The 22,518-nt window shown below is 48.0% G+C and overlaps 1 protein-coding gene and 1 pseudogene across 1 annotated transcript in view; both read right to left on the reverse strand.

Annotated features, from left to right (window-relative positions):
• Nucleotides 1–11,028, reverse strand: part of LPIN2 (lipin 2) — a 608,403-nt gene extending 597,375 nt beyond the window's left edge. The window contains exon 1 of the mRNA XM_078687465.1: nt 10,820–11,028. The gene's annotated coding sequence lies outside the window, so the exon portion shown is untranslated. The remainder of the gene's footprint in view (nt 1–10,819) is intronic.
• Nucleotides 11,029–17,597: 6,569 nt separating this feature from the next.
• LOC144829842 (U2 spliceosomal RNA) lies at nt 17,598–17,704 on the reverse strand (annotated as a pseudogene).
• Between the last annotated feature and the right edge of the window lie 4,814 nt (nt 17,705–22,518).

Genomic DNA, 22,518 nt, shown 5'->3' on the forward strand with positions numbered 1-22,518 from the left:
GCACGTCAAAGAGGTGCGAAAATCAAAGTATTGTGGTGGAAAGGTATGCCCAGGTGTACTTTTGAAGCAGAAGGGTGGACATTAGATTGACAGTTGCTGACTGAGTGCTTCCAGTCTTCTCTTTTGCATGGGAGAGACAGGTTATTAAGATAAGTTGCAATGGGCTCAGGACTGGTAATACAGCCCGGAGCTGTAGTCAGCAATAACCAAATCAGTTGGAGTTTGTTAAGAAACCTATTGTACTGTTGTTCAGAGCATGAAGGAAATGTTGCTGTAAATCGGGGATTGAGTGAATGTAGGCCAAGTGGAAATATATATTTTTAAGTAGTTTGGTAAATATCTATAGAATGATCGTACCTCAAAGCTAGAGAAGGATGGTGAAGAAAAATTGAAAGGCAGTAGACCTCAGCAACCCTGCAACACCGGTCACTGGTAAACACAAGTTTCTGTTTAGGGAGAGAGAGGAGGGTAGCTGTGGAGGGGTTTCTAGGCAGTTCCTGCTATTTGCACGCTAATCGCTGCTACCGCTTTAAAAATATTTTAAAAACACATTTGTCTGAATATTTTATCTCTGCTCACTATCACTTGTACTGTATGAATTTGCTGTACCTACTGATCAGACTATTCGCTGGTGTCTTGTGTAACGACGCTACACTTACTTGAGACAGGGGAGTCCGGGTTGGCTACTACTTCCTGTTCTCCCCCGGCCGACAGCTAAAGATGCCATTTTGCCCAGTGTGCGCTATAGTTGCCAGAAGGGCTTCCCCATAAGAATGCGTGCTGCAGACGCGCTGGGGGCTCGCCGCTGGTGCACCAAAGGCATGCTTAAGGCAAGCCCGTCTCTGCCCGTCAGCATCCCAGAAGCGGCCAGCGCCAGCCATGCTGCCCGTATTTCCCCCCACCATAAGCTTTCCCGGGTCTACAGCCACAACAAGCTGCTCCTGCTCCGTCCTCGTCTTTGTACCTCCTCGAGCCGCTGGGAGGTTTTAGATAACCCCTTCACCGTCTGCAAGAGTTGTGATTACTGCCTGTCTACAGGCCTGGATGTCTCCCCACGACCCAGTACGCATGGATGTCTCCCCACGACCAAGTACCTCTTTTAGGGGTAGACATAGGGGGGTCTTTAATTAGAGCGGCAATGATTAATACCCCCTCGATAGGGAAATACCATTATGACATTTTTTACTTTTCTGATAAACCGCTCAATCTCTTATTTATAACTAAGACATGGCTTAACGAATTTTCTAACTCTGTAATCGAGATGGCCATTCCTGAGGGATATAAGATTTCCTGCGCCGACCACAAAGTCGGTAGGGACGGTGGTGTTGCAGTGGTACATAGGGATGAGTGGGACTTCCAGCGCGGCGAGTCTCTGTTGCTGGGAGAGTGTGAAGCTTTGGATATTTGCATCACCATTTCTCCATATTTCTCACTGGGTAGCTCATTGGTCTATCTTAATATTGATCTGGACCGGGAAAATGCAGGGAATACCCGGGAATTTTTGGATTCACTAATCCTTGCCCAGCTCACTCAATGGGTCGGTTCACCCACGCACTTAGGTGGTCATATCCTTGATCCAATTTGCTCCAACTTTCCCATTATTGTTGATGATCCTCTTCCGGTGCCTTGGTCCGATCATTTCCGGACTTATTTTTCCTCGGCCACGGACAGCAACTATCTACCGTGTCAGTCTGGTCAGGGGCGTGCCTCCATCAAAATTGACCATATGACTTTTAGCCATGCTCTGGCTGGGTCGCGGCCAGTCCTCCCTAAGGACTTGGAGGGGGCTCTTGCTAGCTTTTCCAGTTGGATCACGCAGGCGGTGGAGCACCTCTCTCCTGCGTCACTCCATAGGCGTTCCAGAGAGTCCCCCTCGAAACCTTGGTTCTCGTCTGAGCTCAAAGCTCAGATGCAACAAGGCAACGAATTGGAAAGCTGTTGGCGTCAAGACTACTGCCCATTGGCTAAGTTGGCCCTTAGGAAAGCCCAGAATATCTACTATACCTTTATATCCCAAGCTAAAAGCGTTTATTATGCAGATCGAATAGCTCTGTCCAGAAATAACTCCAAGGAAACTTTTCCATTATGCAAAGCTTTCTGGCTCTTAGAGCAGAGTCTATCATGCTTCCTTCCTCAGCTGCCTGGTGCGAGAAACTCTCAAATTTCTTTGCTGACATGATGCGTACTATCCAGGTGACTTTTAATATCGGCAACCATGCTGCGGCAGGGATGTTGCCTCTGGAGGTGCCGCCTGTCACCTCATTTACATCTCCTTCTCTGGGGGCCTTTACACCTATTGACCCGTCTGACTCAGAATCAGAATCAGAATCAGAATCATCTTTATTTCGATAGTTAAAAACTATCATAAAAAGTACATACACAAAACATATAAAATCTGATTCAGCATATACAATTTCAGTAAAAACCAATTTGGTTAAAACTAATCACAGTAAAAAATTGTAGAAAAGAAGAAGAATACGAATTACAGAGATTGAAAAAAGATAGTCCAGGGGGCCTATGTCAATTAAAAAAACATTAATTCAATCGTAGTTTTAGCCCCATTGAGTTCAATCCCTCGTATTCCTCAATTTAACAGCAATCTTCAGGAAACTGATAATACAACAGAGAGTCCTTGTGTCCATAGCTTTTTGGAGGAATAACAGAGCAGTTTTGGCTTGGGAGATTTTCGCCTCCTTTAAAATATTTACAAGAAATCCTCTGCGGGGTAAACTATAAAAAGGACATAATAATACAAAATGAAGGGTGTCCTGCGGAGACCTATTGTCGCAGCCGCAGGCACCCTTCTGCTCAATTGTTCGGGTAAAACCCGATGGGTAAGCGAGGATATTTGGCAACAAATTGAGCCTAAAACGGGAAATTAAAAATCTCTCTTGCTGATTGTGCATTAAAAACAAATAGGGTTCCATACCCCTCTCATTACAGACAAGAGAGTAGGCTAAAACTGATTTTTTAGCAGAGTTTTCTTGTATTCTGGCCTGTTCGTATTTATCATATAACTGCTTTTCGATCTTAGACCTGCAAGAGCTATTAATTTTAGTGGGGTCTGAAAAAACCCATTCTAACCCGATGGATTTTAAGGCATCACTAACATATTTGAGCCAATCAATTAGCAACCACCTATCTCTCTTTAGACAGTCTGTGATGATCAATCTAGAAAGACCTGCATTCGGGTTTTGCCAAATCCGGAGCCAAGACAGGATAGGTTTGAGCTTAATCAGATCAGCTATAAACTGAAGTCCCAGTTCCTTATGTGTGATGAAAGCAGGAACGCTCTGTGGCAATCTTAACAGTTTTTTTAAGAACTTGTCTTCCTCCACTTGGAGTAAGTGAGCATCCCTAAAACCCCACACCTCCGCCCCATACGTGGCCTTTGAAATACTAACTGCTCTATATAGTGTTACGACTTGTTCCGGAGACCAACGTCCCATCCTGCGGGCAAAATTAAGGATTGAGCCATTTGCCGCAACCAGCTTCCTCGACCTTTCCTCCAATAGTTGATTAAACCCCAATTGACCATCAAAGAGTACACCCAGGTAGGAAAAGGAGTTTACAAAATCAAACACATGTGCTCCTAATGAGAAAGAAAACTTTTTCAGGGGCTTTTTCCCTGCCACCATGATAAAAGATTTACTGAGATTCACGGAGAGATCCAAACTCTCCATGAAGCTACCGAACCCCTCAATGAGGCACTGCAGACCGACCGCAGTTCTAGCAAGCAGGACGGCGTCATCCGCGTACAAAAGCACAGGTATCTGACGCCGTCCTGCTCTCGGGCAGTCCGTTCCCAGAGTCAGCAGTGCACTCTCCAGTCCATTAATGTAGAGGGAAAATAAAAAGGGAGCCAGGATACACCCCTGCCTCACCCCGCTAGAGCACGGGAAGGGATCAGTACTCACCCCTCCCGCGCTGTAGCGGACCTTGGCCGTAGTGTTCCAATGAAGCTCCCTTAAGATGCCAATCAAGTCTGATTCCATCCCTAACTCCTGCATCAGAGCCCACAGTTTAGATCTGTTCACATTATCAAAGGCTGCTGCTAGGTCCATGAACCCCATAAACAGGGTACCATTTTCGCTTTTAGTGTATTTAGCAGCCAGCAAGTATAGATTAAGACATTGGTCACTCGTTGACCTACCCGTTCTAAATCCATATTGAGTCTCCACCAGGGTATTGTGGAGATCAGTCCACTCAGATAGCCGGTTTAATATAACTCTCCCCAGAAGTTTTGCTGAGACGTCAATTAACGAAATTGGTCTGTAGCATTGTGGATTGTCCCTACAGCCTTTCTTATAAATAGGGACAATCACTGCTGTAGACCAAGAACGTGGGAGTCCTGTTTTAATGGCCGCATTTAAGACTCTGGTCAAAATAGGTGCCCACAAGTCAGTTTTACTCAGGAAGAGATCCGGCGGGGTCCCATCCGGCCCCGGAGCTTTATTTCTAGACAGTCCCTGGATGGCCTTCAGGACCTCGAGGAGTGAAAATTCCAGAACCACTTTACTACGGGCAAAACATGAGTCCTGCTTTGCCACCAATGACTCATCATGTTGGTTATAAAGACCTTGGAAGTGGGCTATCCAGTCACCTGGGAGAATATTAGTGCCGATAGTTAATGCACTCGCGTCTTGGAGACCTGGTCTATTTATAATTCTCCAAAACTGAGTAAAGTCTCTGTTCTCCCCCGCTTCTCTAAGGTCTGCCCATACCTCCTTGTGTAGTTCCAACTTCCTAACCTTAACCTGGGCCTTATAGTTTTGCCTGCAGAGAGCTATTACCGTCTTGTCTCTCGGGGAGTCCTTTAGGGCTTGTTTTAGCTCTCTAAGAGCCAAAGAGCACTTTGAATTAAACCATCTGGGAGAGGAATGTACTCTCAGGGGCTTTTTAATTTTCAAAAGTCCCTCTGCCACCTTTGTTAGTGATTCGAACGCTACGACCACCTCCCTATCTCCCATTTCTAAGTCCAGACATACATCAATATAATTTTTACCATTCTTTATTAGGGAGCTATAAAAATCTAGTGGGTTGATCGTGGACCATCTCAACCGCCTCCCTTGGTCTATAGGATAAATTACTGTGTCCCCTTTTTTCGGCTTAGATACAATATTGTTGTATTTTAATAAGAGAGTTAAGGGGTTGTGATCACTAAAAGGGCTCCACTCAATTTGACCCGTCTGACTCACTGATGGTCCTTAATGCCTTGAAATCAGGGTCTCCGTCTGACCCCTGTGCAGCTAGGCTGCTGGCATCGGTCGCAGTGACAGTCAACCCAGAGGTCAACGGTCTCATCAACTTGTCCCTCCAGGAGGCTTTAGTCCCTGCAGCTTGGAAACAGGCCAAGTTCTTGCCACTCTTAAAAAAAAAAACCTTGTTGGATCCGTTGAACCCAGTGAGTTATCGTCCCATCTCTCTCCTACCCAGTGTGGCGAAAATCTGCAAAAAGATAGTACACAAACTGCTTACTGACTTAGTCGAAGGCTCTGGCCTACTTCATCCGGCCCAATCCGGGTTCAGAGTCTCTTACAGTACTGAGTCGGCTCACGTTGAAATCTTGGAAGCCATTCGGGAATGCCTGGATTCTAGCGGCAGGGTGGCTCTGATTTTGTAGGACCTCTCTGTGGCATTCGATACCGTACCTCACTCCCTGATGCTGGCTTGTCTTGCAGACATAGGAATCTCAGACTTGGCCTGGAGTTGGTTGAAGTCATTCCTGGAGGGCCGAACACAACAGGTTTGGCTCCCTCCTTCCTCCCCTCAGACTGTGACCACAGGAGTGCCTCAGGGGTCCTCTTTGAGCCCCCTTCTTTTTAACATATATGTCACTCCCCTGATTCAGTTGGCTGAAGAGCATGGAGCCAAAATTAATGTATACGCCGATGATACACAGCTTCTGTTTACTTGGAAAAAAAAAACGAGTGTTCCACTTCTTCGGCAAAAAACTGTCTGACAGCAGTTTTTCAATGGCTCTCCTCTGCGCAATTAAAATGCAACGAGGATAAATCAGAAGTCCTCCTTTTTGGGAGTTTTCCCCCTCAGTTTAGGGAAGCACTCTGGTCTGCTGATAATCCCATGCCTGCTTCAGCGGGACAACCCACAAAAAACTTGGGATTTGGTTTGAAGATCAGATCAAGAAGCTTGCCGGGCATTGCTTCAGGATACTTAAATCCCTCAGAAAATTTCTCCCGCTTCTCCCTAGGGCGCCCAAGGAAACGGTTACTTGCGCTCTGATACTCTCTCGTCTCTTGTATTGACTATGCCAACGCCTTGTACATTGGCCTGCCGGGCTTTCTGCTGAATAGACTGCAGGTAGTCCAGAACGCAGCAGCCAGGCTTATTTTTAACATCCCTATAAGATCAAGTGTAAGACAACGTCTGCGCAAACTTCACTGGCTGCTTGTGGCAGAAAGAGTTAAGTTCAAAGCCCTTGTCATGTCACATTCTGCCTTGTATGGATCTGGCCCATTCTTTCTAAGAAAACGCTCCCGGTCTATGTTCCTGTTAGACAGATGCGCTCAGCTTCTAGCTCACCTCGCTTTTGTCTCAAGAGAATAGATAGCAGCTCTCTTGCTTTCAGGGCCGCATCGGCCTGGAATTCACTTCCATTTGCCCTTCGCAGCACCCAGGACCACATTCTATTAACAAAAAAAATACTTAAAATGTTTCTTTTCATCTAAAATCGGCCCTTCCTTACCATTTTGAGGCTCGCGCTGGGACACTCTTTGGAGTATCTGAGCACACTACAAGCTTCAATAACATAACAGTTCAATTTTAAGTCTGTATGCGAGTTGTGTGGATATACCACAGAGAAGGCCCCTGTGGGCGAGGCAGAATATGCTTTTATTGTAATGAAACTTAATGCAAGAATGGTCCAACGCCATATATGCGTTGCCTGGCTGGGTAGATATACCTTGCTCTCTGATTATTTTCTACTCTTTCTGTTTGCCAGAAATGGGCTACTCCTACCGACCAGAAATTAAATAACTGATGTTAGTTCCATATAACAACAGCTTGAACATTTCCCGATCATAAAGGCTCCAGAATATTTTATCATTTCAATGCTTTAATACCCGGCAAGTAAATAGTGGACTGATCAATGATAGTTATTGTAAGTAGTCATTCTACAACAATTGAAAGTTCTGATTTAGTGACTGCACTTTGGACTAGTGGAACTAGAGAAGCTCAAAGAACATCCTGGTGCAGGCCATGTGCTCATGGCTGGTGCAGAACCAGATGAGCTGGAACACCGAATGGCTTCCATGACACGATTCAGGATGAAATGAAAACAGCCTGCCCTGAAGTAACCATGCATACAAGTAAGCTAATAGCTAGCTTTTCAGAGCATAAGAGTGAATAAGGCAGGCGCATTTCTATTGTAAAAAATGGCTGAAGTTGCACATTTGTATTTTCTCTCATTTAATCTATCTTCTATATATATAAAAAAAACTAAAGTATGTCTGTTTGTCCTTTATGCATTACTACACCATTCATCCGATTGCCATGAAACTTTGGGAAGTTGTTGAGTACACTCCCGCGAAGGTTTCTGGCATAATTATTTTTTAAATATCGCCCCCCCAGGGCCCTCATAATCTTTCAAAAATCGGCCCCCCAGGGCCTTCATAAGCTTTCGAATACCGAATTTTTCCATTTACGGAATACCAGGCGAAGCGACAAAACATATAAGTCCATCGATACTGTGATGAATCAAAACGAAATTATCAATTACCCAACGAAATTATTGAATTCACTGGAGTTGCCAGGTATGCCACCACACATTTTAACATTGAAAATTGGCGTGCCGATCATTCTTCTCCGAAACATCAATCCACCACGACTTTGCAACAGTACAAGACTTTGGATGAAAAAGATGATGAACAATGTCATCTAAGCTACAATTTTGAATGGGAAATTCAAGGGGAAAGATGTACTGTTGCCACGTATTCTAATGAAACCAACAGATATGCCTTTTGAATTCAAACGTTTAGTTTCCGTTGCGACTCGCTTTTGCAATGACCATCAACAAAGCACAAGGACAATCGCTGCAAGTGTGTGGACTAGATTTGGAGAATCCGTGCTTCTCACATGGACAACTGTATGTGGCCAGCTCACGCGTCGGAAAACCTTCTGATTTATTTGTGTACGCACCAGACGGAAAAACAAAAAATATTGTGTATCCACAAGCACTCGGATACATAAATAGAATTAAAACAACACTTTGAAATGTTTTCCATATTAAAATGAATAAATTTCAATAAACATGACAATGTAAATTGAATATTATCATAACGAGTTTCCTTGAATTACCTTCCTTCTGAGATGGCAAAAACGCACGACGGGTAAGCTAGTTACTTATATTTTACTTAATCGCAGCATAGCATGAAATGTACAGACTTCTTCAGTGCCCTCGGTTTTTAGGAGGGCATGCATTTGAATTAATTACATTTAAATGTGAGGAGAAACTCAGCAAGTTGGTGAATTGGGGGTTCAAAGATGGTGGGACACTCTAGAAAGGTAAGAGAAAAGAGTCCTGCGAGCAGTTAAAAGGAGGTTACAGCCTACTTATGAATTACATTTGCTGAAAAGAGCAGCCGACTTTCTGTGATTCGTGGCAAAAGAGGACACTTGATTTGGTAAAGCCCCTTTCTCCCTGCTCTGTGTTTATAGAGATTAGATTACCATTTTAGCAAACATGGGCTTGTTTACTTGCGCATCCGGTAAATAGCTGCTAGCACTAGAATTGATCACATGTAAAACAGCCGAGCTGAACTTCACAAAGTATCTTGTATAAGTCGTGGATAAATTCACTGAAACGAGAGTTTCAAGCAGCATGCCCAAAGCTAAACTGATATTAAGAGTCATCTGAAAATCACATGTGTGACAGTTGCAGTTAGGGATAACCTGAACTTTTAAGATGACTACAGATACAGGTGTGTGCTGCATAGCTCTAGAATACATCAATATATTTAAATGCATTCTTTGGGAAAACGGAAGATCAATGCAAGTTGACAGTGCTTCCCCAATCTGTCAAAATTATCCACAAATGTCTACATACTCTAGATAAAACAGTTGCTGCTTTAAATGTGAGCCACGGGATGGTTAAGTTTTCGTAAAATCCCGTGCCAATTAAAAAGGGAATGAGAATAACCGAATCAAATTTATCTGGTGATGCAATTTTCCAAAAACCCATTCATTCAACATAGCTGTAAGTTCAAAAAATAACAGCCTTTTCCTGAAGGAGTGTTTTCCAGTCAAAAACGGCAAGTTAGCGCCAACAGACCGGCTTTTGTTGAGGAGCCGGGTCTCAAGTTACTTCAGTGTGTGTGATCTGTGCCTGTAACGCTCCGACTGATCCATTCCAAACCACCAACATCCATAGTCAGAAAACGGGGACAAGGAGGATGCTTTGTAGCCAAAAAAACATTTGACTCGTACTTGGCTTCATAACTCCGTGTTACTTTCATGCCCCCAAATGAGATGTTAAAGCCGTATACAAACCCGACTAAGCAATTACACTACCCGAGATTCAGTTGCCCGATCCTTTTAATCATTTATGTAATGCTGCGTACACCATCTAGTGGTTCTATGGTGCTGGTGATTAAACACAATTATGCTCATACCTATGGGGGGAGGGGGGTTACTATATAATCAAAAGGCTTTAGCACATCTATTACTAAGTGATGTGTATGTCAAAGCAGAACCTCGATGGATAGGATACACTGTAAGTAACACCTGTCACCGGCTTGGCTCAGAACATGCTTTGATGACTGATGAGACAGACTTCCTTTTACCTCCGGGGAATCAGATCACTGGCAGCACAAAGGTAAACTAAACAAGCTGGTTAGCCCTCATTCGCTAAACGAGTGATAAGAGAGGGTGGGGGGAAGGCAGTGACTTCAGCATCTCGACAGAAGTGAAACTGTGTACTTCCTACATGCACGACAATATGCACGGTGCAGGTAGGGAAGAGGCTGAGAGTGTCCAGAACTCGTGATTATAGATCTATGTTTTTACACGGTGAAAGTCTGCGCAGGCTTCGAGGCTCTCGACTTGATTTCAGAAGGGTCACCTAACGTTTTGGGGAAATTTAGAACTGTGATCCCCGAGTTTTGGCTATTTGGTTCCATGTTTTTACTCTCGTTTCTCTCTGTTCAGCAAGTTAATGTTGTGGGGGGTTAAGTGTGGGCGTCTGTTACGTACGGGTCGTGAACATTTCTTCAACAAGTACCCACAATCACATTTTATTTATTTAAATAAATAAAAACCCGCTGTGCAATAAAGTGTTCTGGGTGCTTCTCACAAAGGGGCCTACCCCCCACTCCCAATCACCCCTTTCAAATAGAGTGAGTGCCGTGCGGGCCTTGAATTGTGGGACACATTGCGCCTCAGTCAGCTCCTTGAGAGATAAAAGGGGATGACGGTGCTCTGGAAAACATAGCATTACAGAGGCTAGAAACAAAACTGACAGAAATGAATTGGCATACTTGTCACCTCTTTTCAGGGTACCATCTCGAATTGCTTAATAAATAGTGCCCATGGTCCCTGGAGGAAAAGGCCACTAAGTGAGGGTGAATGGGCACTATAAATATGACTGAAGAGCAGGCAGGACTAGCTCCCCTGAAGACACAGCAGGCAGGACCACAGCTCGGGACCTCTCGGAGGACGCGGGTCAGCACTACACAGGTGGCTCGTGCACCACACTGAGGACGTACCAAGGGCTGTAGGCAGGGCGCCCTGGGCTGCCGGGAAGCTGAAGGGACACGCACCAGGCTGCACGTTGTCTCCTACCCCCAAGCTACATCACACTCACCGTTCTGTGCGGAGCCGGTCTTCACTCAGCGGACTTATCAGGCAGTCCCAAGGCTTGCTATGCCGGTGCGCCCCTCCCTCCACTGCCACCAACGGGCCCCGGGATCCCAGCCCCCGGGGGAGGTGCTGCTGGGAGCTCCGCTCCTGCCCTGCACCGGCCCTGGCACCTCCAGCTGCTGCTCTGAGCCGCTACTGCCGCCGGCCTCTGACGTCAGCGGACGGCTCCGCCTCCCTGAAGCGCGTGCTCGGGTCGCTGTGCGCGCGGTAGCGCAGCGCGCGCCTCGCTCCGTTGGTAGAGAATGTTTTTATCCCCAAGAGACAACTGACAGTCGCGGGCGCTGGCGGTTTGGTGAGACCGGGGACGGGACCCCGGGGAGGGCCGGGGAGGGCCGGGTACTCCCCTCAGCATTCGCTGCTATTTCAGTTTAATTGCAGAAGGATCGAAAATCGGAGATACGCTTAACGACAGGGGGCGTGTTTTTCAAAAACACAGTATTTATTTATTGATTAGGCCTTCAACCAGAAGTGGTGTAAAAAGTTCCAATCGAAGCATACGAAGACGTTACCATTGTTGACAACTTAAAAGAGAAGGACGGAGTAGCATTCAAAAGGCATAGTAATAGTACCAAACGAATCGAAAAAAAAATGTTTATACCGTTGCGTTTGGTGTATTCAAACAATTAATCTGAACTATCATGTATGGACGGACTTAAAGCCACGTTGGGGGTGAATTCAGCTTGAACGAAGTGACTAAGAAGAGTTATATGCCTAAGTATTCACCATCTGAGATCTGTTACAAATAAAAGACTGCGTACCACAGAATGCACGCTGGTCGCTAGGGGCCTTGAGCCAGTTGTATGGTGGTGGTGTCCATGGAATACATAAGGACATGCCTGCACACAATGGCGCTTGCCTTTCAGATTGTTTTTACAATCCCGTAGAAATGATAAACTGCTTCTGTTTAATCCCCAGGCCCTTCTCTTGTAACTCCATATTTGTCTACTGGTCTGGGGAAATATGTATTGGTTTGGAGTTTCATAAGGCATTATATGTCATCAGGCCACTGGGAGTGATAGTACAGAAAGGAAAAAAAAAACATGTCAATGCAAGTTCTGAAACAAAGAGCGTTCAACCAGATGATTGGTGTGTGGAATTCTGATATTCCCCCTTATTGCTCACGTGACAATGATAGTCTTTAATTGAGAGCCTGTATGAGAATTTAATTTTTTTTGCGTTTACTGAATTGAAGGAAAGAACAGTTTTGGTTCCTGAATCGCACAGGATCTTCCACCTAACTATAGTTTTCTAAAGGACTATTGTTAAACCAAGTAGGCCGAGGCTAATCACACAATCCTGATCGTGACATGATGGCATCCAGTTTGTCAACGGCATAACTTAGTGTTTTGAATTTAATCCTGAACGAAAAAGGGAGCCAATGGACATTTTAAAGAACTGGTTTAACATGGTCCCATTTATATAAGCGGAGGCACTTTCTGGATGTCTGATTTTGCACCCTTTGTAGCTTGGTAATGAGTATTGTTTTGGAGGACATTAAAGTCTACATTAGGTATTCTAGTTGGGCATGGGGAAAAATAGTGGTTGGGTGTGCGGCTGGAACACAGCACTGTACAACACAGGCTAACAAAATGGCAGTGCATTTAAAATATGTGGAAATATATAATGCTGAGGCTTTTGCGGACTTCAACCCCTTCCGTGTGGGCGTCAGCCAGTGTCTGATGCCCACACTACCACCCCAGTGTGACTGTCAGCCAATGTTGGAGTAGGCATTAAAAGGACCCTCTGGTGCTTACACCAGAGGGATTCGTTTTTTTCATTTTCAGCTTGGGCTACTTGGGAAGAGCTTCCCCAGCAGCCTAAGGCTGTTTATTTTTTTGGGAATAATGATGATCAGCCCACATGCTTCCCCACGTATCTGACTGGGCCTAGTGCCCCCAAAAATTCAAACCAGGATGTCAATGGGACAGTCGGGATATGTGGAAGAACACCGGGTGGTAGGAATTTTGTGGATCCCTGCAGATTCCAGAAATTTACGTCACAAATGCAGGAAAAGGCAAGGGAAATGTGTGATTTCAGGCAGAGTTTGAGGTTTGCAGGGCAGTGTGGGTAAGAAAGCATCCTGGGATCCATGCAAAGCATACCATCATGGAATCTCCTGGGTGGCTTGTTTTATAAAATGTTTGTGGTTCATAGGTTTCCATGGGTGCTGGCTGAGATCAAATATTTTTTTTTCTCTTCCTAACCCTTGTTGGGCCTTGTTTCTGGTTCAGATAAGGCAATTGTCATCTTCTACAAAACCCTATTTTAATCGTAAGTCGTAGGTAACAAACTTGAGACAAGTGCACAAGCTATCCCATTGACCCTTTACCTGTGAAGAAAAAAGGTCCAGTTAGTCAAATACATACAGTAAATAACTACATTTACTCCACCTGTCTTTATCCGCCTTCTCCTATCCCCTGACACCAACCGGTTTTTGGGCATGGGAAAAAAAGGACAAAAACAGGTTAGTGTCCTCTCTGGGGCCCTCCCCCAGGTAAGGGCAGGGTGACCCCTTTGGGTCCTCAGCTGTCGTCTTCTTCATTGCCTGAGCTTTCCAGGCCCCTGTGTAAGTGTACAAGGGGACCCCTTTGGGTCCTCAGGTTTCGTCTGCGCTGCCTTCATCATATACGGCCAGTGCTGCATGGTCGCGTAGGAGGCAGTGGGTCATCTTATGGCATACCAGGGTTGATGTCTCCTTCCCTCCTCCCAGGCGGAGTCTGGAAAACAGAAGAACATCTTTAAAACAGCACAGGAGTCTCTAGCAGTCCTGGAAGTGACACAGTGCATGTGTCCCTGGGAACAATCCATACATCACAGAGTCTGCGGTGATGAAGGTCGTAGGTGTCTAGACCCTAAGCTCCGTACCTACGACCATCAGCAGGTCCTGAGCGTACGCACACTCCCAGAAGAGATGGTATGTTGTCTCGTCTGCGGTGCACCCTCTCGGGCAGGTCTTGTAACGGTTAAGTCCTCTTGTGTGCATGAAGGCTGTCACTGGAAGTCCTCCTTGGATGGCCAACCAGGAGATGTCTTTGTGCTGGTTGGTGAGGTGCTTGGATGTGACATTTCCCCACATGTGGTCCGCTGCGGCAGAGGGGAGGGTGCCGATCTGTTCTCTGATGTCCTTTGCTCGTATCTGGCACTGGACAAGCTTCGTGGTCCATGTGGCGGGGCGGCAGTTTCCAGCCCGAACTCCTCCACGAACTTCTCTGCTTCCTTGTAGAACCACAGGGTCTCCCAGTTGTATGAGCCGGTGCTCCCCCACTCTGCTCATCCGAGGCGCCTCCACGTTGGCAACAGGAAGAATCGTGCCTTTAGAAAGCCGATTTGGCTCTCATCTTCAGTCCTCAGGGTGTTCCTCACGCAGTGGCACACGAAAATCCCCCGCAGGATGGTGGCGATATCTGGCACTCCCTTGTCGTGGGTCTTGAACATCACCATCCTCTTCACTCTGTCCATCTTCGAGCTCCAGATGAAGTAGATGGTTCATTCTTGTGATGACCTTGGCTGTGGGGGACTGCAATGGCCACACTTGAGCGATGTACTGGAGCACAGGAGGGTGTCGTTCCGCAGGACCAAAAACTTCCCTTTGATCATCAGCTTCCGGAGGCTCCAGAGTCCCTGCTTCTGCCTCGTCTTCGCCAGTCTCTCTTCCCTTTTCTTCTCTGCTGCACCTTCTCCGCCGAACCAGACTCCAAGGATCATCAGGAAGTCCTGCTTGAAGGGGAATGGCAGTAGGTTTGGGTGGGCGTCCGGTGTCCGAAGAGTAGGGTTTCCGACTTGGCGCTGTTGATCTTCGCTCCTGATGCCTTTCCAAACTCAATACAAGTCCTCTCCTGCTCTCTCACAGATGGTCTGTCCGCGAAGAAGACTGAGACATCGTCCATGTAGAGGGAGCACTTCACTTCGCCCTTTCCGTTGCTTCCTCGGGCAGTCACTCCTCTGATGTTCTTGTTCTGTCTGATGCGTTAGGCTAGGAGCTCAATCACGCAGATGAACAGAAGAGGAGAGAGCAGACAGCCTTGCCTGACTGGACGGGAAGGGGTCGGTTTTCCAGCCTTTAACCAATGCCATGCTAGAGATGTCTCTATACATTGTGGTCACCACGTCACAAAAGAAGTCTCCCAGCCCGAGTGCTGTGAGTGTCCGGTCCATGAACTCATGGGAAACGTGGTCGAATGCCTTTACCTGATCCAGGCTGACCAAGGCCGTCTGAACCTTGCGGCCCTTGACGTACTCGATCGTGTCCCGAACCATGGCCAGGGCCAGACAGTGTGCGATTTGCGGACCCGGTATCCCACAAGACTGGTCTGGGTGACTATCTTCGCTATTACTTTCTTTAGGCGGTTGGCCATCACCTTCGTGAGAATTTTGTAGTCCACATTAAGGAGAGAGATGGGCCTCCAGTTCTTGAGGTCTTCTTTCCCTTCTGCTTGTACAAACGTGTTATCATACCCTCTTGCAGGGATTGCGGCACACTGCCCTTGCCGACCATTTCCTCGTAGAGGTCCAGCAAGTCCGGTCCGATCAGGTCCCACAGTCGACATAAAGTTCCATTGGGTTACCGTCATTTCCAGGCATCCTGCCTCTCTTGGAGGTCGTAGCGGCCAAGTGCAGCTCATCCAGGGTGAAGGGCACGTTCAGGCTGGGAGACAACCATTACCACGTGGTTTTTACACCGCGGTACCTTTACAACGCGTCAATCACAACGCAAGTCGTTTGAACGACTTGCGCTGGATGGCGCTATGTACTAAGGAATTGCATGATTTACAATTCCAACACCTTCCCTACTGTAACGTAGGCTGGAGTTGGAATAGTAAATCATACTATTCCAAAATCCAGCGCCTCCAGCGCAAGTCGTTGTAACGACTTGCGTTGTGATTGACGCGTTCTAATGGTACCGCGGTGTGGAAACCGCGTTGCAATACCATACATCCGTTCAGGCTTCGACTTCGGTGAGTAAAGCTCATGACTTGTCCTTTCTCACCTTGGAGGTTGCCCTGTGTGGGCTGAGTGAAGTTTTCTTGAAGAAGAACGAGTTGTATTTCTCGTCCTTCTCGAGGTTCTCGATTTTGGTCCGGAAGATGATTTGCCTGGATTCCTCCCTAAAGTGCACAGTGAGCCCTTTTCGGGTTTCCTCCAATTCGTCATCCACGTCTGATCCCCTGAGTTCAAGTTCATACAGTTGCTGCAGTTTACTCTGCTGCTTCCTGAACGACCTCTTCTTTTCCCGTGCTTGCATCCTGGAAAAAGCTCCGGAATCTGTCCTTCACCTATTCCCACCACTCGCTGGTGGAGTGAAAGAGGTCCTTCATGTCCCTCCACTCTACATAAGTGACTCTGAGGTTTGGCACTAACTCCTCGTTTTCTAGCAACGAGCAGTTCAGCTTCCATGATCGTGGGCCTTCCCTGCAAGTTCCCCCTCAAAACTGACTGCTCTGTGGTCAGAGAAGTGTACAGCGACCATGGACTCAAGGTTTACCATTGGGGAGGTGAATAGGAAGTTGATCTGTGAACACACAAATCCATCCATCTACTCCAGGAAAAATTCCTGGTGTTCAGCCACATGCTCCCGACGACATCTTGGAGGGACGCCTAATTTACCATCTCCACCATCACGTACATCCCAACGGAGTCTGACCCAGTGCGTCCATCCAACTCTACTATGCAGTTATAATCACCAACCATTTGAATGGTCCTGGAGGTCACTAGTTGCACCCTGAACATCTCAAGTTGCTCATTCTTGCCTGGGGGGCATAGACATTGATGAGCCTAAATGGCCCATGAGCCTTCCGTTGACCTGCTCGGTGACCTTATCCACGTGATATGCCTCCCCTTGATCAGAATGGCCACTCCAGACGATTTGCAATCGTTACCTCCAGACCAAAAAGTTGGCCTGTGCGTACACTGCTGTTCGATCTGGCTGTCGGACGGGGTGTACGGAATCCCACATTCCTGCAGAAAGCAGATATCTCTGTTCTGAGTGACCAGGAAGCGCAACATGCCTTCCGGTCTGACCAGATCCTTCATACTTCTGACCTTTAGGGTAAACAATGATACAGCCATTGTCTCCGTGCTAGCAGTCAGTGTCCGGATCAAAACCTACAGGGGTTGAAGTCCCTGGGTAGCTCTACTTGGGCTGCTGAGCTTACTGCTGGTCCTGCTCTCCCTCTCCTGTGCTGTCCTCAGCGTTTCCAAACAACACCTCTGATCCCATGTCCGGTATCCACTGTGCTGCCTCTCCTGTGGCTTCGATGGGTCCCATCATGTTCAGCTCCTGGTGGAGCTCCTGGAGTGCGCCAGGTTTACCGTTGTCACCTGGGGTCCTCCGTCTGGGTACCTTGGGTGTCTCTCAGCAGACCACAATAGTCTGCAGTGCAAGAAACACTGTCCATTCACGTCCTAGAGGTAAGGTAAGGGTTATATGTGTTACCACCTAAGCATGAATCCCCTCGCCAGAGGTCTGGGTGCTGCACAGACCTGTGAAGGGTGTTAGGAGGGGTTTTATTCCACCAGCATTAGTCCACCCAAACACCAGGAAAGAGAGAAAATTAGGAAGTGTGACATGTCCGGTGCTCTAACGCTGACCACAGGTCCTTGGGGTCCTTTTTGTGTTCCTAATGAACTAACAGACACCAGCACGCTGATGCCCCTCCTCCCACTTAGTTAAAAGCTCGGTGGGCTGAGTTCGAAATTTGCATAAAGCACATGTATTCACTTCAAAGTCGTAGTTACTGTAATATTAAAATTTTACTTGAGCAAAAATTGCTCTTTCAAACTGATAAGAACAGATACTACACTTGATCTTAGCTAAAAGCCTGACATCAAATACCGCAGGTAACCCCTATCGCTGATCTCTCTATGTAGCGTTTTAGGGCTATTTGTGTCTCACTCTATTGGCCCACCTACACAAGTAAGGTACTGTTCTCGGTAGAGGTGTGGGAACACTGGGGGGAATAGGACATTTTTGGATCCCTGTAGATTCCAGAAGTTTCTCACCCAGAAATGTGAGGCAAAAGGTCTTTTTAGCCAAAGTTTGAGGTGTGCAAGGTTTTCCAGATGAGAAACCTGGTAAGAGCAGCACACGTCATGCCATCCTGGACTCCCCCAGCTTTCTAGTTTTCAGAAATGTCTGGGCTTTGTAAGTTTACCTCAGTGGGGGCTGAGCTAGGCCCCAAAATCTACAGCTAACCAGCTAGTATAACATGTTTTTAGCCAAAGTTTGAGTAGTGCAAGGATTTCTGGGTAAGAAAACCAGATGAGAGCCTCACAAGTCATGCCACCCTGGGCTCCCATGGGTGTCTAGATTTCAGAAGTGTGTAGGTTTGGCATGTTTCCCTAGTTGCTGGCTGAGCTTGGGCCCAAAATCCACATCTACCCAAATTACAATTTTTTTTTCAGTGGAAAGATTGTATGTGTCTATCTTGTGTTTTGGGTCTTTTCCTGTCACAGCCACTAGACCCACCAACACAAGTGAGTTACCATTTTTTGTGGGAGACACGCGATGGATGCTGGGTGGTAGGAAATGTGTGGCTCCCCTTAAAGTCAAGAAATTTCCTCACAGAAACGTGGAAAGGAATTAGGACAGGCAGGGATGTGGAATTACTATAGTTTGATGCCCAGGACATATTGTTTGGGGTCAAGGGCAACACGTTTTCATTTGTATTTTTGGGACAAGTAGGCCCCACCCCCTGCAGCACAAACCCTTTGGCTGCCAGTTTGCAGTACCATATTATGGATCAGGGAAGGGCAGTTATGGTATTGTTGCCCACATGGTAATGCTGCTCAAACTTGTATTTATGGCTCAAAGTAAATGTTGTAAGCTCCGAAAGCACTACTGACAGTGGTTTCAGTTTAAAAATGTGTACACACGCTTTCAAAGTTCAGCAATATGAGGCCTTGTATAATGCTCCCAGAATGCTCTGATTTGGTGCAAATATTTGCAGAAGCTTGAAAGCAAGATTGATGATTCTTTGCTTTCAAAATAAAATGTTCATTAAAATATGAAAGCAGGAAAAAAAACGTTCTTCTAAACTACTGTAAAATTTCAGGTACCATTTCTTTGCAGCATCATTTAGTAACATGTGTTGATGTATGCTAATATTTCCCAAAAATATTCCTAATAGAAAATCAGTGTAACCAGTTTCATTAAGATTATGGGAAACAAAGACAAACAAGCACTGGCAAAGCCAGTAGGTCTGTGTTGGAATTGGGGGTTGCCCAAGTCTCAAAGGGGGTAGCATGGCATCAAGCGGGCAGGCCAAACTTGGAGGACATGTGAAGCATTCACGCAGTACCCACAGACGACACACCAATCACACCACAAAAGAGTCACGACACCACCTTTGGTTGGAAAAGAATAAGTTTAGTGTTATCTCCAACCTGCAAGGTAAAAAGGAAAAATACACTGGTAATCACAACAAGGCGCCAACTGGCGCCAGAGCCAAATACTTCATGGGGAATTATTTACATGGGACAAAAAGGGTTGAGTCCAAAGTCCATGCTGAAATAAGAATGGTTGGTTAAATTAACATTAGACCTGGGGCCAATCTGGCGGGGCCAACTCAGGCTTTCATCCTCGGGGGTAGGCTGAACAGGTAAGATACAACATTATGCATAAATACACCTCATGCATTATAACGCCAATCCCCACCCCTGTAAATATCACAAGAGCCTAAATGCATTTAACATTCGGCACACTCCTTAGTAGGATAATCCGCCTACAAGGAACACTAGGCGTAAAAATGCATCGCTCCTGACCAGGTAACCTGAAAATACCAGGCCGGAATAGAACTACATAAGACAGGGTAAAACACTTCCTTCAACAGGAATAAGCAGGGAATTACATGAGGAAATAACATTTTGGTCAATGTAAAGCATTTCATCAGATGTAGAACATTTTCTCAACCGTAAACCTTTTCATCAGGCCAGGCCTAAGAACCTCGGGCGTGCCCATGCAGGGGGGATATCAGGCCTACACAGGTATCATGGGGCAGGACACACCTGACTAGTCCCCTAGGCACAAAAGTTAACAGTCGCCCTATAGGCCCCCATAGTTCCTTGGGTGACCCTATGGGCTAGATATAGGGCCCTCTACAACCGGCACAGTCTGCTGGGGTCCCTCGTTGCGCTGGGGCCCAACGTTGCAGGTGCCCACTGCCAGACGGGGCACCTAGAAAGTTAGTGCAGTCATTGGGGCGGGCACCGACCCTGTGCCCCGGCTCCAGCCCCCCAACCACCACGCAGCTGAGGCCCCACTCACCGGGCTCCTTGGATTGTCCTCTTCCCTTGCAGGGCTCACTCTCCTTGCCGTGGAGGGGGCCAAGCACCGACCACGTGCCTCGAGGCTCACCCCTCTGTACTCCTGCAGCAGCACACAAGGTACTCCTTTCCAGGCGGAGTCATCTGGGCCCCTCTTGCTCAAGGGGGCCCGGAGTTTCAACTCGGCCTCGGGGAGGCCTCAAGGGACACACGCGGTGTCCTGGCACACGTGGGGGAAGCCGCCCGGCTTTCCTCCCACCTCACACGGGGCTCCTTCGATCTCCCGGGAGCCCCGCAACGCCGGCGAGTCGCTTCCTCTGGGGAGGCGGGGCTGGCACCGACAGTGTGCCCGGCCCCGCCTAGCTCACCGGCCCCTCACTCCGGGGCACAGACCGGCGGGGTGGCCTCCCGCTCCGGTCGCTCCCAATCGGGGCTCCCTCCTGACCACGGGGGCCCCGCACCAGTCACAGGTTTCACCCGGGTCCCCTCCTTCCTCACAGGGACCCGGGGCTTAAACTCGGCTCCTCTTCTCTGGTTGTCGGCCGGCAGCCAATCCCTGCGCGGCGTTGGCGGGGGCGGGCCAATGACGCGGCCGGACGCCCCCGTCACGTGATGCAGGACACAGCGGCCTCAGGGCCTAGCGCGGCCCTCTTTCCACCTCGGCGGCCCCCTCCTGACACCGGGGGTCGCTGCAACGATGCGCTGCCCAGCGGGGGATGGTCTCCTCACGACGCCGGGTTGCGGCGGTGATTCCGGTGGCACAAGGGGTAGGCTCCCTTTTTAATTAATTATTTAAATCGGCCCAAAGCGCGCCTCCACAACAGCGCTATTCACAGGCTGCCAGTCTCCTCAGAAAACAGCGAAAACGGCGCTATTCACAGCGCACTGCTCCTCCCTCTGCCCAACAGAATAGAGGCAGTTCAGGGCTTCTAGGGACACGCAGCTCCTCACAGTCCTTCTCTAGCGCTTCCAAATTATAGCGCTTTCCAGGCAGGACAGTTCAGGTCAGGGCAGCAACAGTCTTGGAGTTTACAGCGCTTAGGTAGGCAAACCAGGGCTTCTAAGTAGGCTCCTCACGGAGGGGGGGGCGAACAGTTCCACAGCCAGCCCCAGGGGCACACTCCTCACCTCCTGGGGGGTTCAAGCCCACAGCATTCCTCCTCTTCTGGGTACCTTTTTCCCTCAGCGCTGGCGTAGTCCAAGGTCCCACAGCGTCAGGGACCTATGAAGAGTCCTCCCTTGTCAGGGGCCCATGGGGACAGCAGCGGGGGGGGTTTATAGGGGTGCAGGGCCCAGCTCACAGGTCCATGTGGCGGTAGCACCTCACAGCAGGTCCCCCTCCCTTCCTTGTCCCAGCGCTGACTGACTCTCTGGTGACACTTCACCCTCTTTATACCCTCCTCCCAGGCAATGCCAGGACCTTCTAGAATGTTGGCACATCTAGCCTAAACTGGTTCTAGGGGAGGGGGTGAGCACCCTGGGTGCCAGGCTTTCCCTCCAAAACTAGGGGTAGCTGGGTAATATAATCTAGACTGCTGACCTATGTCAGTCCAGTGGCAAAACCCATGGCCATGGCATCCATTTTAAAAACAATACATTTCAGTCAGGTACATTTCCAAAATGGGGGTGCAGTTTTAAAATGGGGGATTTTACAAGTGCTCACATTATGTCAGGTAATTACATTTTCACAAGGTGTCTCACACCACTCATGGCCTATACAGGTTTAATCCCATGGGGGAGACATTCAAGTTAGGGGGTCAAAAGCGAAAAATTTTGGGGGGAAAAGGCCAAGTCCAACACGACTCCCCCCCAGCCAAAAGCCAGGGTAGACATATCAATGCCTTGATGGGCTTCCCTGCTTGGGGCGGAAAAAGGTGGACGCAGGCCTGCAACTACAGGAGCACCTGCAGTCTCTCCTCCACTCTGGAACCCAATGGTTCTTTTTCGCATCCCTCCTTTCACCAACATCACCACCCCACTGGTGTTCCCTAGTGGGATGTCTCTCCTTCCTAGAGTGGGAGGCTCTAGCCTCAGGCTTGTAATTCCCTTGGACCACTCTCTTCTCTCCAAACTGCCACTGGTCCACCCATCTGGGGTCTACACCCTCAGACTGACCAGCCCTTAGGGGCGAGGCTCTCCTCCCCCTACTTCTCCTCCTAGGGTTCCTCCATCTCCTACGCTGGGGGACACCCTCACACAACTCTCTCCCCAACCTGGAGCCGAAACCCACAGGCTGAACCGGTGACAGGGGCGAGTCCTCCCTCTCCCTGCACCCCCTCCCAGAGTCCCGCACCCTCCTAACTGGAGTAGTACCCCTGGGAGTCACTTCCGGGGGGACTCTGGTTACAGAGGTCCCTCCCACCAGAGCAGGCAAACCCTGTC

The sequence above is a fragment of the Lissotriton helveticus genome, chromosome 4_1 (assembly GCF_964261635.1).
Source record: "Lissotriton helveticus chromosome 4_1, aLisHel1.1, whole genome shotgun sequence".
NCBI classification, from domain to species: Eukaryota; Metazoa; Chordata; class Amphibia; order Caudata; family Salamandridae; genus Lissotriton; species Lissotriton helveticus.